The sequence below is a fragment of the Glycine soja genome, chromosome 11 (genome assembly GCF_004193775.1).
Source record: "Glycine soja cultivar W05 chromosome 11, ASM419377v2, whole genome shotgun sequence".
NCBI lineage: Eukaryota > Viridiplantae > Streptophyta > Magnoliopsida > Fabales > Fabaceae > Glycine > Glycine soja.
Genome location: NC_041012.1, coordinates 24,417,173 through 24,431,507, shown reverse-complemented (window position 1 = coordinate 24,431,507; position 14,335 = coordinate 24,417,173).

Here is a 14,335-nt window from a genome sequence, read left to right as displayed (position 1 = left end):
TGCCAAAACCCCATGATATAAAAGGGTAACATTAAATCTGGGCTATATTCATTTATGATGAGTAAACACACAAATATTTTCATGAGACATAAAAATAGTAAAATACTTTTATAAGACCCAACTTAAACTAGAGAGTTGTTATGGGATTTTCTAAAATTAATCTATTTTTGTTTTATTATGTGACAAGTGAAAGTGAAATGCGCAGGTATATTTCAACTTATGCTAATTTACATTGATATATCCATTTCTTTTTTGTAATAACTCTTGTTTCTCTTTTGAGCTTCCAAATATTGAAAACTATGCTCAAATTTTATAAAGCTTAAATTCCCTCAAAGTCAAGATAGTTATTATCTCCACTTAGTAGAAAGTACTGAAAATCTTCTTATCTCCGTGGATTTTTAGAGGTGTCATAGCTAAGTCATAAGGTCATTCAATGTCCTTTAGAATTTGTAGTGCAAAAAGGCTCCAATTTGTCAAACATATTATGATACCACCATATCTTTAAGGATGATTTACACAAAGTGTCTTTCTCATACTTCTTTCCCATGCATGTTAAAGGAAAAATCCTATAAATTTCTAAAACCAACAGCATTAAAAAAAAAAAAAAAAGAACCATACATTATAGCAAAAGGATGGTCACAATGATATTTGAAAAATAACTAAACAATTCTAGAACACTTAAATAAACCACTTAATTTTTACTGACATCTTCAGGTTTAAATTTCTTGAGCACCGCTAAATTCTATTGTAAGTTTTATTATTACAATTTTATAGAAAACAAAAATCATCGTTACCTCAACACTCTAAAAATAGTAATTGTACAATATATTGTTTATTCACTTATTCACATTAATCTTGGTATTAAATAAAAAGCCAGAATTGAAGAGAAAAGAAATTCAATCGCAACTACATCAAAGATAGGATGGACAATAAAATAACTTGAATCACAATGTATGAGTCTATGAATACTTAAATAAGTTTAGTCTTTTGGTAAATTGTCATGGTCTACCTCTGAATTATACAAACTCATGTGATTGTTGCTCATCTCATGCAAAAAAAGGAACATATTCTAATTCTTTGAAATTTTTCCCCTATGTTCACCAATTGTTTGACCAAAGATTATGTAACCAATAACTTCAAATTGGACAAAGATCTCACCCCTTACCCCGTATGTAACATCACCTTAGTTCTTGTTCAAAAAAAAAAAAAACAACAATGTTGAAATTTTAATGACGGTTTGTTTAAACTTTTTCTCACATTTATAGCTTCTAGATAACTTACCAAACATGCTGCAAGAAAATTCAGAATTAGGTGTAATAAGTTTGAAAGATATCTTTCTAAGGGAAACAAAAATTATAAGTAGAACAGTTATAAGACAAATGGGTTTTAATAAATAAATAAAAAAGGAAATTTTTTCCAACCCAAAAGCATGAAATGAACCTTTTATGCTGAAAGTATACTTGTCTTGCAATAATTAATAACAATCTATCTAACAATAGAACAAAGGACATCAAAATGAGATTTTTCATGTGAAAAGTAGCATTTTTTTTATAAAAAAAACGTACTGTCTTCATGGCTTTTTGATGTCATTGTTGTAACAATAGTTTATGACAAACCCAAAAAATTATTGGCTGAGTCGCGGACAATGTTGTTTTCTTTAAGACGTTTTGTGGCACTGTCAAAAATTGTGCAAGCAGACTATCAACCACGAAGTCCCCAGGATAAAACAGCCCAGATCACTGTATAAGATTCCCACTGCACTGAGTGAACCTTTCTAGAATTACACCCTCTTGTATGACTTGAAAAGTCACTCTAAAACCACCCGAAAATATGACTTGAAAAGTCACTATTATAGCCAACCGAAAATATGACTTAAAAAGTCACTCTTATAGCTGACTGAAAATATGACTTAAAAAGTCACTCTTATAGCCAACCAAAAATATGACTTAAAAAGTCACTCTTATAGCCAACCGAAATTATGACTTAAAAAGTCACTCTTATAGCCAACCGAAATTATAGAGCGACAGAAAGAAAGAGGGAGAAGTTTACCGGAAATGCATAAGCTGAAAAATGGGAGGGAGAAAGAAAAGTTGAGGAAATGCTTCTCAACTGGGACAAGGAAAAATGAAGAAATGAGCTCTCTATATATAGGGAGTGAAACACTATTCAAGTGTTTATCCTGAGCGATGTGGGACTTGAAGCCTTTTTTTTTTCTTTTTTTTCCTTTTTTTTTCAAACTTTCATCCTTTGTTCTAGCAATCCCCCACTTGAAATTTGAAAAGAAGATTTTCGAGGATTTCATAAAATTGTGCATAAAAAAAGGTGTCATACAACTTGAACCTTTGCATAGTGAGTAAGATTTAGATTTTACTAGAGTGACTCGAAGTCTTGAACTCTATCTCTGACATCAAACCACACATAACCTTTTCATAGGTGTATTTTATAAAGCCCGTGCGTTAAAGACCATGCACGTCTATCCCGGTATAGTGAACGCTCTAGAAATTTTTGCCCAAAATTTCATATGAAGCGGCCCCCACTTCAACATTCACATAGGTGAGTCTATCAAGAGTACTCTTGTAGCCTAGGTACTCCACTCAACATAGAGTATAGATCTCATTAAAAATTATGAATTTTTTCCATAACTCATCCTCTTGTTACTTCAGGAATCATGCTGCTTTCACTTATAACAACATGTTCATCTCATATCACTTCATAACTTGTTATTACCCATTGAACCTAGTTCTTGGGATCTCCAGTCATTTAGGTTGGGTTACCATCATGAATGATCATCGCAGTAAGGGCAATAGTCCCATTCTTTTAGAAGTGTTATGGACTTTCTCTCTAGCTAATCCTTTCGTCAAAGGGATCTGCTAAATTATCATCAGTGCGTACGTCATCCACTCTAACAGCTCTTGTTGAGAGTAATTCTCTAACAGTGCTATGCTTACGACGTATCTGTCGTTTCTTACCATTGTAATAACGATTCTCAATTTTTGCAATAGTCGTGGTACTATCGCAATGGATCAACACAGCTGGTATCGGTTTTTCCCATAAAGGAATCTCTGCAAGTAAGCTTCTTAGCCAACTTGCTTCCTCACTAGCAGTTGCTAGTGCTATCATCTCAGATTCCATAGTGGACTGAGCTGAGATAGTCTGTTTCTTTGACTTCCAAGAAACAGCCCCACCAGCTATGCTAAATATATAGCCGCTGGTTGCTTTGGAATAATCTAAAAGAGTGTTCCAATCTACATCGTTGTATCCTTCAAGTACAACGGGAAACCTTTTATAATGTAATCCAAGGTTTATGGTTCTTTTAAGGTACCTCATTACCCTTTCAATAGCGTGCCAGTGCTCCATACTAGGTCTACTGGTAAACCTGCATAATAATCCCACAACATAGGCTATGTCGGGTCTAGTACAATCAGTGGCATACCTAAGGCTGCCAATGATACTTGCGTACTCAATTTGTTGTATACCTTCACCAGTGTTCTTAAATAGTTTTACACTTGGATCATATGGTGTACTAGCAGGTTTACAGTCAAAGTAGTCATATTTCTTTAAGATCTTCTCAATGTAATGAGATTGATCCAGAGAAATTCCCTCTTTTGACCTAGTAATCTTAATACCAAGGATTACACTTACTTCTCCGAGGTCTTTCATATCAAAGTTGTTACACAACAATGATTTCACATCGTTCACTACATGAATATTTGAACCAAATATGAGAAGGTCATCAACATATACACATATGATAGTGCAAATATTATTTACAGATTTGTAGTAAATGCATTTGTCACTTTCATTCACCTTAAACCCATTCGAGACTATTAAGTTATCAAACTTTTCATGCCACTGCTTAGGTGCTTGTTTTAGACCATACAAAGATTTATCTAACTTGTAGACTTTATCTTCTTGTCCATGAATCACAAACCCTTCAGGTTGTTCCATATAGATTTCCTCTTCCAATTCACCATTTAAAAAAGCAGTTTTAACATCCATTTGGTGTACCACTAGACTGTGAATAGCAACAAGAGATATTAGCACCTGAATAGATGTTATTCTAGTGACTGGTGAAAAGGTGTCGAAGAAATCCACATTCTCTCTTTGCCTAAAACCCTTGGCTACAAGGCGAGCCTTGTATTTATCCACAGTACCATCAGGTTTTAGTTTCTTTTTCAAGATCCATTTACAACCAATTGGTTTGCAACCAGAAGGCAAGTCTACTAAATGCCATGTCTTGTTAGATTCTAAAGAATCCATCTCATCATTAATGGCTTTTTGCCACAAGTCAGCATCCAAAGAAGACAAAGCTTCTTAGAGGTTTGATGGATCCTCCTCTAATGTATAGGCCATATAATCCGGCCCATAATCTTTAGCAATTCTTGCTCTCTTACCTTTTCGAGGCTCTATATCTGGTTCTGGTTGTGCAAGATTTTCACTACTAATAGCAGGAAGATAACTGGATGAAGTACCCCCACTATCCCTTAATTTAAAAGGAAATTTATTTTCATAAAAATCAGCATCATTTGACTCTATGATCACTTTTGCGTTTAGGTCATAAAACCTATACACTTTGCTATTAATAGCATAACCAATGAACACACATTCATAGGCTCTACTTGCAAGTTTAACCCTCTTAGGGTCTGGGATCCTTACATAGGCCAGACATCCCCAAGTTCTCAAATAAGACAAATTTGGTTGTATTTTCTTTAATATCTCATAGGGAGATGTCTTGCTTTTTGATTTGGGGATTTTATTTAACACATAACAAACAGTTAACAAAATTTCGCTCCACCAAAAAGATGTTGCACTAGAACTCAACATAGTAGCTACAACTAATTATGTAAAAGTTCTATTCTTTCTTTCAGCTTTACCGTTCATTTCAGGTGAATATGGAGCAGTCGTCTCATGTATGATTCCATGCAAATTATAAAACCCATTAAACAAACTGGAATCATACTCCATGCCTCTATCACTTCGAAGTTTCTTAATTTTCTTATTGAATTGATTTTCAATTTCTGTTACAAATAACTTAAACATGTTAAGCGCTTCACTTTTATTTTTCATAAGATATACATATGTATAATCAGAGCAGTCATCAATAAAAGTGATAAAATATCGTTTTCCATTTCTGGTCAACGTTCCATCAAATTCACATATATCAGAATGTATTAAATCCAATGGCTCAGTTTCTTTAACTACTGATTTATGTGATTTCTTAGTTATTTTAGATTGACTGCAAAAAACACATTTTTCAAAGTGATTTGAAGATAGTTTTGGAATAAAACCTAAGTTACTCATGTTAGATATACAACGACTATTTATATGACAAAGTCTAGAATGCCAGATATTAAAATCACACAACATGTAAGCAGAAGGAGAAACTTTATTAATATCAAGATTCAATTTGAACATGCCATCAGTGGCGTACCCTTTCCCTACAAATACCCCATTCTTGGTCAAAGTAAATAAATCTGCACCTATGGTCTGAGTAAACCCAACCTTGTTTAAAAGAAAACCAGAAACCAGATTCTTTCTCATCTCTGGAGTATGCATCACATCTTTGAGAATCAAAGTCTTTCCAGAGGTAAACTTCAGTTCAACATCTCCAGTTCCAGCAACAGTAGTGGTGTGGGAATCACCCAGCAACACTTCTTATTTTCAACATTCGTGTATGTTTTAAACATAGCACGATCATAGCAAACATGGCGGGAGGCGCCAGTGTTTACCCACCATCCATCTGATCCTCCAATCATATTGATCTTAGTTATCACAACTATGTATGGCTCTTGAGTCATGTTAGCCTGGGGAGCACCTGTCATTGAAGGATTTCTACATTTACATGCCATATGTCCCGGTTTGCCACAATTGTAGCAGAGGAATGACTCACCGGGATTATTCTTAGCAAGTGGATGTCGTCTAGCATGTTGGACCCTTAGGGGGTTTTTGTTGCGGTTGGAGGTATTGCTCACATTGCGGTTCTGATTCTTAAAGTTTTTGCCAATAGGCTTCAGAACTGCACCTGTGTTCTTCCTTTTAGTGTTGTTGTGAGACACAACCAACACTTCATCTTTCTGATCTTGTTTGCGTGCCTCTTCCTCAATGCGCAGACGTGTGATCAGAGACTCCAAAGAGAATTCTTTGGTCTTGTGTCTGAGAAGGTTTTTGAAATCCTTCCAGCCAGGAGGCAGTTTTTCTATGATGACAGCAACCTGAAATTGCTCATCCAATGCCATACCCTCTGATATGATATCATGAGCAATTTTCTGTATCTCATGGGATTGAGACTCTACTGATTTATCATCAGTCATTTAATACTTGAGGTAGCGGCTAACAGCATACTTTTTAGTCCCAGCTTCCTCAGTATCATACTTCTTTTCCAAAGCCAGCCAAACTAATTTGGCAGACTTATATGGGCTATAATAATCATAGAGATCATCAGCTAACCCATTCAGAATGAAATTCTTGCATAGGTAATCATTTTCATTCCAAAGAGCTAATTCCATAGTCATTTTATCCTTCACTTCCTTCTCAGCATCCTCAGGTACCACCTGAATATCAGTGTTCAAAACATAGACAACTTTTCTCATAGTTAAAGAAAACATAATCTTTTGTTGCCAACGTTTGAAATGATACCCTTCAAACCTAAAAGGTTTGTTGAGGTCATTGTTGTTCGAGCCAGTAATATCTACGATAGCCATAGCAGAACCAAAAACGTCTTAAAATTTTTGTAACAATAGTTTATGGCAAATCGAAAAAATTATTGGCTGAGTCGCGGACAATGTCGCTTTCTTTAAGACGTTTCGTGGCACTGCCAAAAATTGTGCAAGCAGACTATCAACCACGAAGTCCCCAGGATAAAATAGTCCAGATCACTGTATAAGATTCCCATTGCACTGAGAGAACCTTTTTAGAATTACACCCTCTTGTATGACTTGAAAAGTCACTCTAAAGCCAACCGAAAATATGACTTGAAAAGTCACTATTATAGCCAACCGAAAATATGACTTAAAAAATCACTCTTATAGCCGATCGAAAATATGACTTAAAAAGTCACTCTTATAACCAACCAAAAATATGACTTAAAAAGTCACTCTTATAGCCAACCGAAATTATGACTTAAAAAGTCACTCTTATAGCCAACCGAAATTATAGAGCGACAGAAAGAAAGAGGGAGAAGTTTGCCGGAAATGCATCAGCTGAAAAATGGGAGGGAGAAAGAAAAGTTGAGGAAATGCTTCTCAAATGGGACAAGGAAAAATGAAGAAATGAGCTCTCTATATATAGGGAGTGAAACACTATTCAAGTGTTTATCTTGAGCGATGTGGGACTTGAAGCCTTTTTTTTCTTCTTTTTTTTCCTTTTTTTTTCAAACTTTCATCCTTTGTTCTAACAACCATTATTAGACAATAAAGAAGAAAGAAAGGAAAATGTGGATCTCCGCAAGTTCACACTGGTTTGATTGTCCTTGGATATCCCTTCTTCAATATCACCCATGGTGGAACCAACAATAAAGACAACACAAATTAGAATAAATAGAAGAAAGATGACACAGACCTTATTCGTAGTTTTTTTGCATTATCGTTTTTGCCAATTTTCTTTTGGTTTGGATCTTGGTGAATTTTGGTGGATAAAACTTCTATTTGAGTTTCTGATATTCTTGTTTTGCTATTTATTTTTTTTAAATAGAAAGTTATCCATGTTTTGCATTCTAGAGGAGAAAATGTCTCGTATATATGGTGTTATTATAATTGTAGGATGCTTCTCAAGATTTGTCTGGAGAGTGAAGCATAACTTGATTATTGATATTAAGGAATAAGATCACATTCAACACATTAAACAATAGGGATTTTGCAAATGCTAAATTTTGGCAGGTCCAAAAGTCAGCAAGGGCAACCAAAGCTACAACAATAGGAGGTGTGATTCTGTTCACTGAATTTGATCATGAGTGGCAGTATGATCAACTTTCTTTTTTTTTCCTTGAATGAATCTTGGTTGCTTAAAGTATTAATCAATTTGAAAATGGGGTTGGAAAGCTTTACCTTTTGTAACACTTGACTATAGGATAGACTGGGTGCAGGTATATGAATTGACACATAAGGTGTTTCTGAATTTATTAATTGTCAGTGTCCTGTAATTTTTTTCATGTTTGTTTTTATTTTTTTCCCATTTATCGTATAATTGGTGTTTGAAAATGTAGTTTCTGTTTTTCTGTCCTTTAGGCATGGATTATGCATATTCATAAAAGAAGGGCAATTTTGTTGGGAAAGTATTTCTTGCTACCGCATTAACAACACTATGCATAATAATTATCAAGCGATCTCCATCTTTGAATTCCCCTACTCCGGTAATCCCTATACCATTGATACCATTAAAATGCCATTACCATTACCATGGTCAACCTACATATGCTAGTGCATGGGTTATGTTTGTTGAATGACTTGGATCTATAGATTAGATTATATTGTGTATTGTAGTTGATGTTATAGTACATTTGTACCTAACAATTAGACTTGGGAGAAGTAGGCATTTACACTTATGAATACAAATTTTCTCTTGACAACTATAATCTTTCATATTTTATTTCATTCTTGATTTGTGTGTTCATAAAAGATAAAATGAGACTTTAGACATTTATTAGGCCATATTGAGATTTGAGTGACCTATTGCATAGTAGTTTTCCGTTATAATTCTCTTCTTTCTCTTGCTCAATCTTCTTATGCATTTAAGTCAATTGAGGTCACTCATGTTTTAGTAACAAAGGGTGTAGGATATATCGATTCACATGCTACTCTATGACTTCTGAAGAAGAATTATCGTGTCACCATAGTAGTATGTCAATTCATAAAAAGATGATTTTTTGTTAAAGCTAAATGCACTGATCAGTGTGGTTGCTACATTTCTCATAACATTTTTTTTTTCTGGCAGGACAATCTGTCACAAGAAAATTTGGGGGTCATCAAGGTTCTTCAAGACTTATTTCCAAAACCTAAAAGACTTTAATTTATTTATGCTGACTTAGGATATCCACAATTTGTATGCTTACACTCTCAATTACAAGAAATACTTTGGCGTCACTTTTTTATTTATTTTTATTTTATTGGCATATGTGGGAAAGGTCCATAAAAGATTGTTTATTCAACTCGTTATCAGGTTAATAAAATATTTTTGAAGAACAAATTTGATGTCGTGACACACTTTTTAATTATATTTAAATAACTTTTTAATTTAATGTATATATTTATAAATTTTTAATTATATTCAAATAAAGATAAAATAATTTTAGGTTTATATTTTACTTTTAATATATTATAAATAGTATTTTTGTTTCTAAATAGAAATATTGTATTTTAAATAATTAATTTATAAATGATAAACTCCAATAAATTTTTGATTTGTTTAGAGACTTTCTAAGATGATTCTTTCAAAAAATCATCTTAGAAATGTCAATTTTTAAAACAAAAAAATTTATTCTAAGACGATTTCAAAGATAACCAACGTAAAAATTGAGATTTTAAGACGATTTTAAAAACCGTTCGAAAAGTGTTGATTTTTTTTATTGCGGCTTCAAAGACAATTTTTGAACCATCATGAAATGTACTAGAGAACTGATGTGGAAAATGCTTTTTCTACTAATTTTTTGAACTAAAGGAGTTGAAATTCAATTCTTTATTTTTGCACATGTGTTGTCTCTCTCTTTTGTTCCCAAATTGGTTTTTATCTTATAAATTAGGTTATTTCGTGTTTTTATTCATTGAAAAAATATTTTGAAAATATATGTAAACTTTTAATTTTAATTAATTTCTTAGATATATAAGCACATGAGAAACAATATTTTTCTCCCTTTTTTTTAAATAAATATCACAAATTAATAATGAAACAATTATCCTACTTAATTTTTTTTGTAATTATACATTAACCCACTTGTTGGTTTAGTGAATGTTGTTCTTCGAAATTTAAGAGTCTTCTTAATTTGAATATATTATCACTACAATATTATGATATTTTTATGCCAATAAAATAAAAAAAGAGATAAGTATTTTTAATGAGTTAGTTGTTGTCTTGTCAATGAAAAGCTAAAATAATTTTTATAAAAATATATTTATCTCTTATTATTTTATCTTACTTTTATTTTTTTAAAAATAAATAAAAAATATTGTCACTACTAGAAAATATACTTTTTACATCGGTTATTTAGGACTTTCAATATCGGTTATTAACCGATGTTGAAAGTATTAACGTTAACATCAATTTTTGAAAATTGATATTAACGTAAAAATGATAATATTGGTTATTTAAATAACCAATGTTATATAATAAGAATTACACAAAAAAAGATATCAATGTTCATACCAGAGTTAACAGTTAACATCAGTTTTTGTATAAAATCGATGTTAACTTCCAACGTTAATATCAATTTTCTACAAAAATCGATGTTAACTAATACATTAACATCAGTTTTTGTACAAAACTGATGTTAACTTCCAAAAACCGAGGTTAACATCGGTTTTTCCAAAAACCGATGTTAACGTTTTGGAAGTTAACATCGATTTTTGTTGAAAATCGATGTTAACGTTAATAGTTAATATCGGTTTTTGGAAAAATCGATGTTGTTTGCGTAGGTTAGCATTAATTTTTTTTAAAAATCGATGTTGTTAGGATTTTTTTTAGTACGTTGTTTGTTTTTTCAATAAACCCAAAAATTAACCTACAAATTTGAAATCAGACCACACAACACAACATATATCATTTGCATTCTGTTTTGAAACAGTTTTTAGCAGAAAGCTAGCTAGCTAGTAAACTATCAATTGTAAAAAATCAATTGATAACTATCAATAAAGAATTTATTAATAACTATGAATAAATAATATTCAATGTTAAAAGGTTGCATCAATTGTAAAAAATGTAAAGCAAGCTAGTAACTAATTAAGTAAACTAAAATGACAAAGTTGCCTAACATCCTAACTAAAATTACAAGCTAGTAAACTAAGTTTCATTTCTAACTTTGAGATAATAGTTTGCCCATTGGATGCGAAGCGCCTTTAATGTGTCTGATTCCAATGGTCTAACATCATTAAAATACTACATGATAAAATAAAACATAAGTTAATAATATAATACCAATGGTAACAAAATCAAATTTGTTTGAAATAAATAATTATTGTTTTCCAATTATTCCTGAAACTTCCTTTTTGTCTAGTATTTCAGACTGCTAAGTTTGCCTAAAATAGCTCCAAATTTCATGATCTACTTAACAAGTTAGGAATGGAAGACATCTATTCCTCGGCTTGAGGGGGGTGTTGAGCCGTAAATATTATGTACTAAATGTAAATACTAAACAATATAGCAAAAATCTGTTAATTATTTGCACCATATTACAGATCAAAGATCATTAGAAAATATACAATCTGTGGAACATGGTCAGTTATTTGCACCAAAACTCTACCCCATATCAAACTCTACATGTCAGCATATCTACCATGAGCAATACAATCAATGGCTTATTGTTATGCTCCATGTAAACTTATAAGATGAATTTAACAAAAATAGATAAAATCACAAGAAAAAATTAAATATTTCCTTCAATCACAAAAAATTTAAACACCAGTTATCCAGATCTGGAGTATATTTTACTAATAACAAATTGCACATGTACGCCTCAGTTATGAAAATCACTTACCAATCGTCCACCTACAATTATGGCTGAAATGGCAACCACTGCGTTAACAACAGCCAGACCTAGAGCTTCAGCAATGGCTTGGAAACCAACCTGAAAATAGAGATTGGTATTTCACAAAAAGACAACATAGATAATGATGAGAATGAAAGAAGTAAGGTGAAGTCATTTCCTTCCAACCAAACCTTTAACACGAACTACCTTTAATTAGAAAGACTGAACTATGTGTTTTGTCCTTTTAATAAGAAAGAATGAACTGTGGATTGGGTTTCAGATTCAATTTTAAAAATCAACTCAATCCAATCCAAATCAAACTTATATGTGCATATATACTTTTTCAGACAAATTATATCTCCATTTTCTCTCTACTCTATATCTTTGTAATCATTTTTCTACAGAATCAAGTGAAAAACACTACTATTCTTTCTACTTTCTATGGTATCCATGTAGAATACTTGATTGTATAGGGGTGCAAACATGTTTATATGCTGACAAAATAGCATAGTTTTGCCACTATAGGACATGCAGTTAAGGTTATCCAGATTCTACAAGGTAAAGGAAATATGGAATGTTGAAGTAAATGCCTCACATAAGACAAAGTTTAGCCAACTACATATCGCAAGTATAGAACAAACCCATGCTATACTACCATATGTTTAGTGAAATGTTACAGAAGAAAAAAATAATTTTACCTGCAATGTTCCTTCTGTGGATGAAAGAAATAGCAAGTACAACTCCTAAAGCTACATCAACGAAGCTTCATCAACAACAACACAAATAATAATCACTAAGAACAAAGGGGTAACTGCCAATAGGTTAACTCACCTCTGATATAGTGCAAATCAAAAGGCCTGAACCTAGTCTCAGGGTATCTGAAGCTTCAAACAGTCAAACTATAGCTTTCCTATATAGAGCAAATGTAGGTTGCGACCAACTAAGGGAAGTTAAAAGCTCAGTTTAAGGGAAGTTATAACTAAGAAAAGTTAACAAAATTAGCACAACCAAAACTTACCTGGTGATTGCGAGTACAAAGATGAGCAAAGACTGTTTTCGTGCCAATGGAATGCCTGCAAGGAAACCAATGAAGCTTGTTCAAAGACAAAGGCAGTGGCCTGAGGGTGGGGTGAGCAACGAAGGTCGTTCAAGGAAACCAACAAAACTTACCAAAACATGAGGATGGGGTGAGCGTCATAGTTACAACGGTGACCTGAGGGTGGCTATGCGAGACTCAGCGTCGGGGGTTAGGGACAATGGCAGTGACGACGATGGCCTGAGGGTGCCTTTGCGAGAGTGAGCATGGGGGGGTCAGGGAGAAGCAAGAGTTTGCAAGAGACTGATGAGCGCGAGAAGAGAAGGCTTTTCAGTTTTAAGTCTAAGTAAAAACACAACATAAAAAAAACTGATGTTGACATAGAATCGTTAACATCGGTTTTTAAAAAAACCGATGTTAACATAGAATCGTTAACATCGATTTTGACAAAACCGATGTTACCTACGTAATGGTAACATCGATTTTGACAAAACCGATGTTAACGAGCCTATGTTAACATCGGTTTTTTAAAAACCAATGTTAATAAACTGGTCTTAATTACAAGTATGCCACCGCGTTTGTGTTAGCATCGGTTTTGTTGAAAACCGATGTTAACCTAGTGATGTTAAATGTATAATTTTTAGTAGTGTACTCTTCTTTATCCCGTGCATCGAGGATACATGCTCTAATTGTATAAATAGGAAAAACATAATGTAACCAAGGTCTCCAATCAAACCAGTCAAATTTATATTTTTTCCAAGTTATTTATTATTTATTGACCAAATTTAGCTTAATGATTAAATATCTTTTTGCAAATATGTTATTTTTTTCTCTAGTTATATTTTTGTAGTCCTTTCAAATATGTATCTTTTTTTCTTTATCTGAAAATGTATCCTTTTTTTTATTTTAATTCTTGATAATGTTATTGTGATGACATTATCTGAATATGCAACATAATAATGTTATTATGACACCATAAATGAACAAGTATATGAATCTTCTTTTAGTTTCCTTAAACGACTATTTTTAAAGGAGACAACTGATAACTGCTAAATATGAGTTATTTTGGTGATAAAAATATATTGAAAATATCTTTAAAAATATTTATTTAGCAGTTATCTTTGGCTTAAATATTAAGATTTGATATTTTTTTTATTTATGACTTGCAGATATCAAAAGGAGAGATTAAAAGAGAAAAAGATCGAAAAAATATCCAAAATATCATGAAGTCTCAAGAAGATATGATTACAAGCAAAACAAATCCAAAAGATATTAAAAATATCAAAAAGAAAGATTTCTAGCATCAGGCCCAAGTCCACTACAACAACTATAAAAATGAAGTCAAGCCAAGTAGACAACACGATAGACCCCCTCTAGTAGGGGTTTCATTTACTCCCTTTCTTTCTTTCACCCCTCTTATCCCATCAATTCTTATACCCCATCCATTATAAAGCCCTCAATGGCCATGAGTGGCTAAACCTCTAGTTAGGGCCTGACAAGCCTAAAAGCCAAGCGATGTATGATGTACTCACTATTTATCAATGCAAATGTATTTTCTATTCTAATATATATTCTGCTTTTATCTTGTATTATTCATCTTTATATTCTGTTAGGGGTTAGACGCTCAG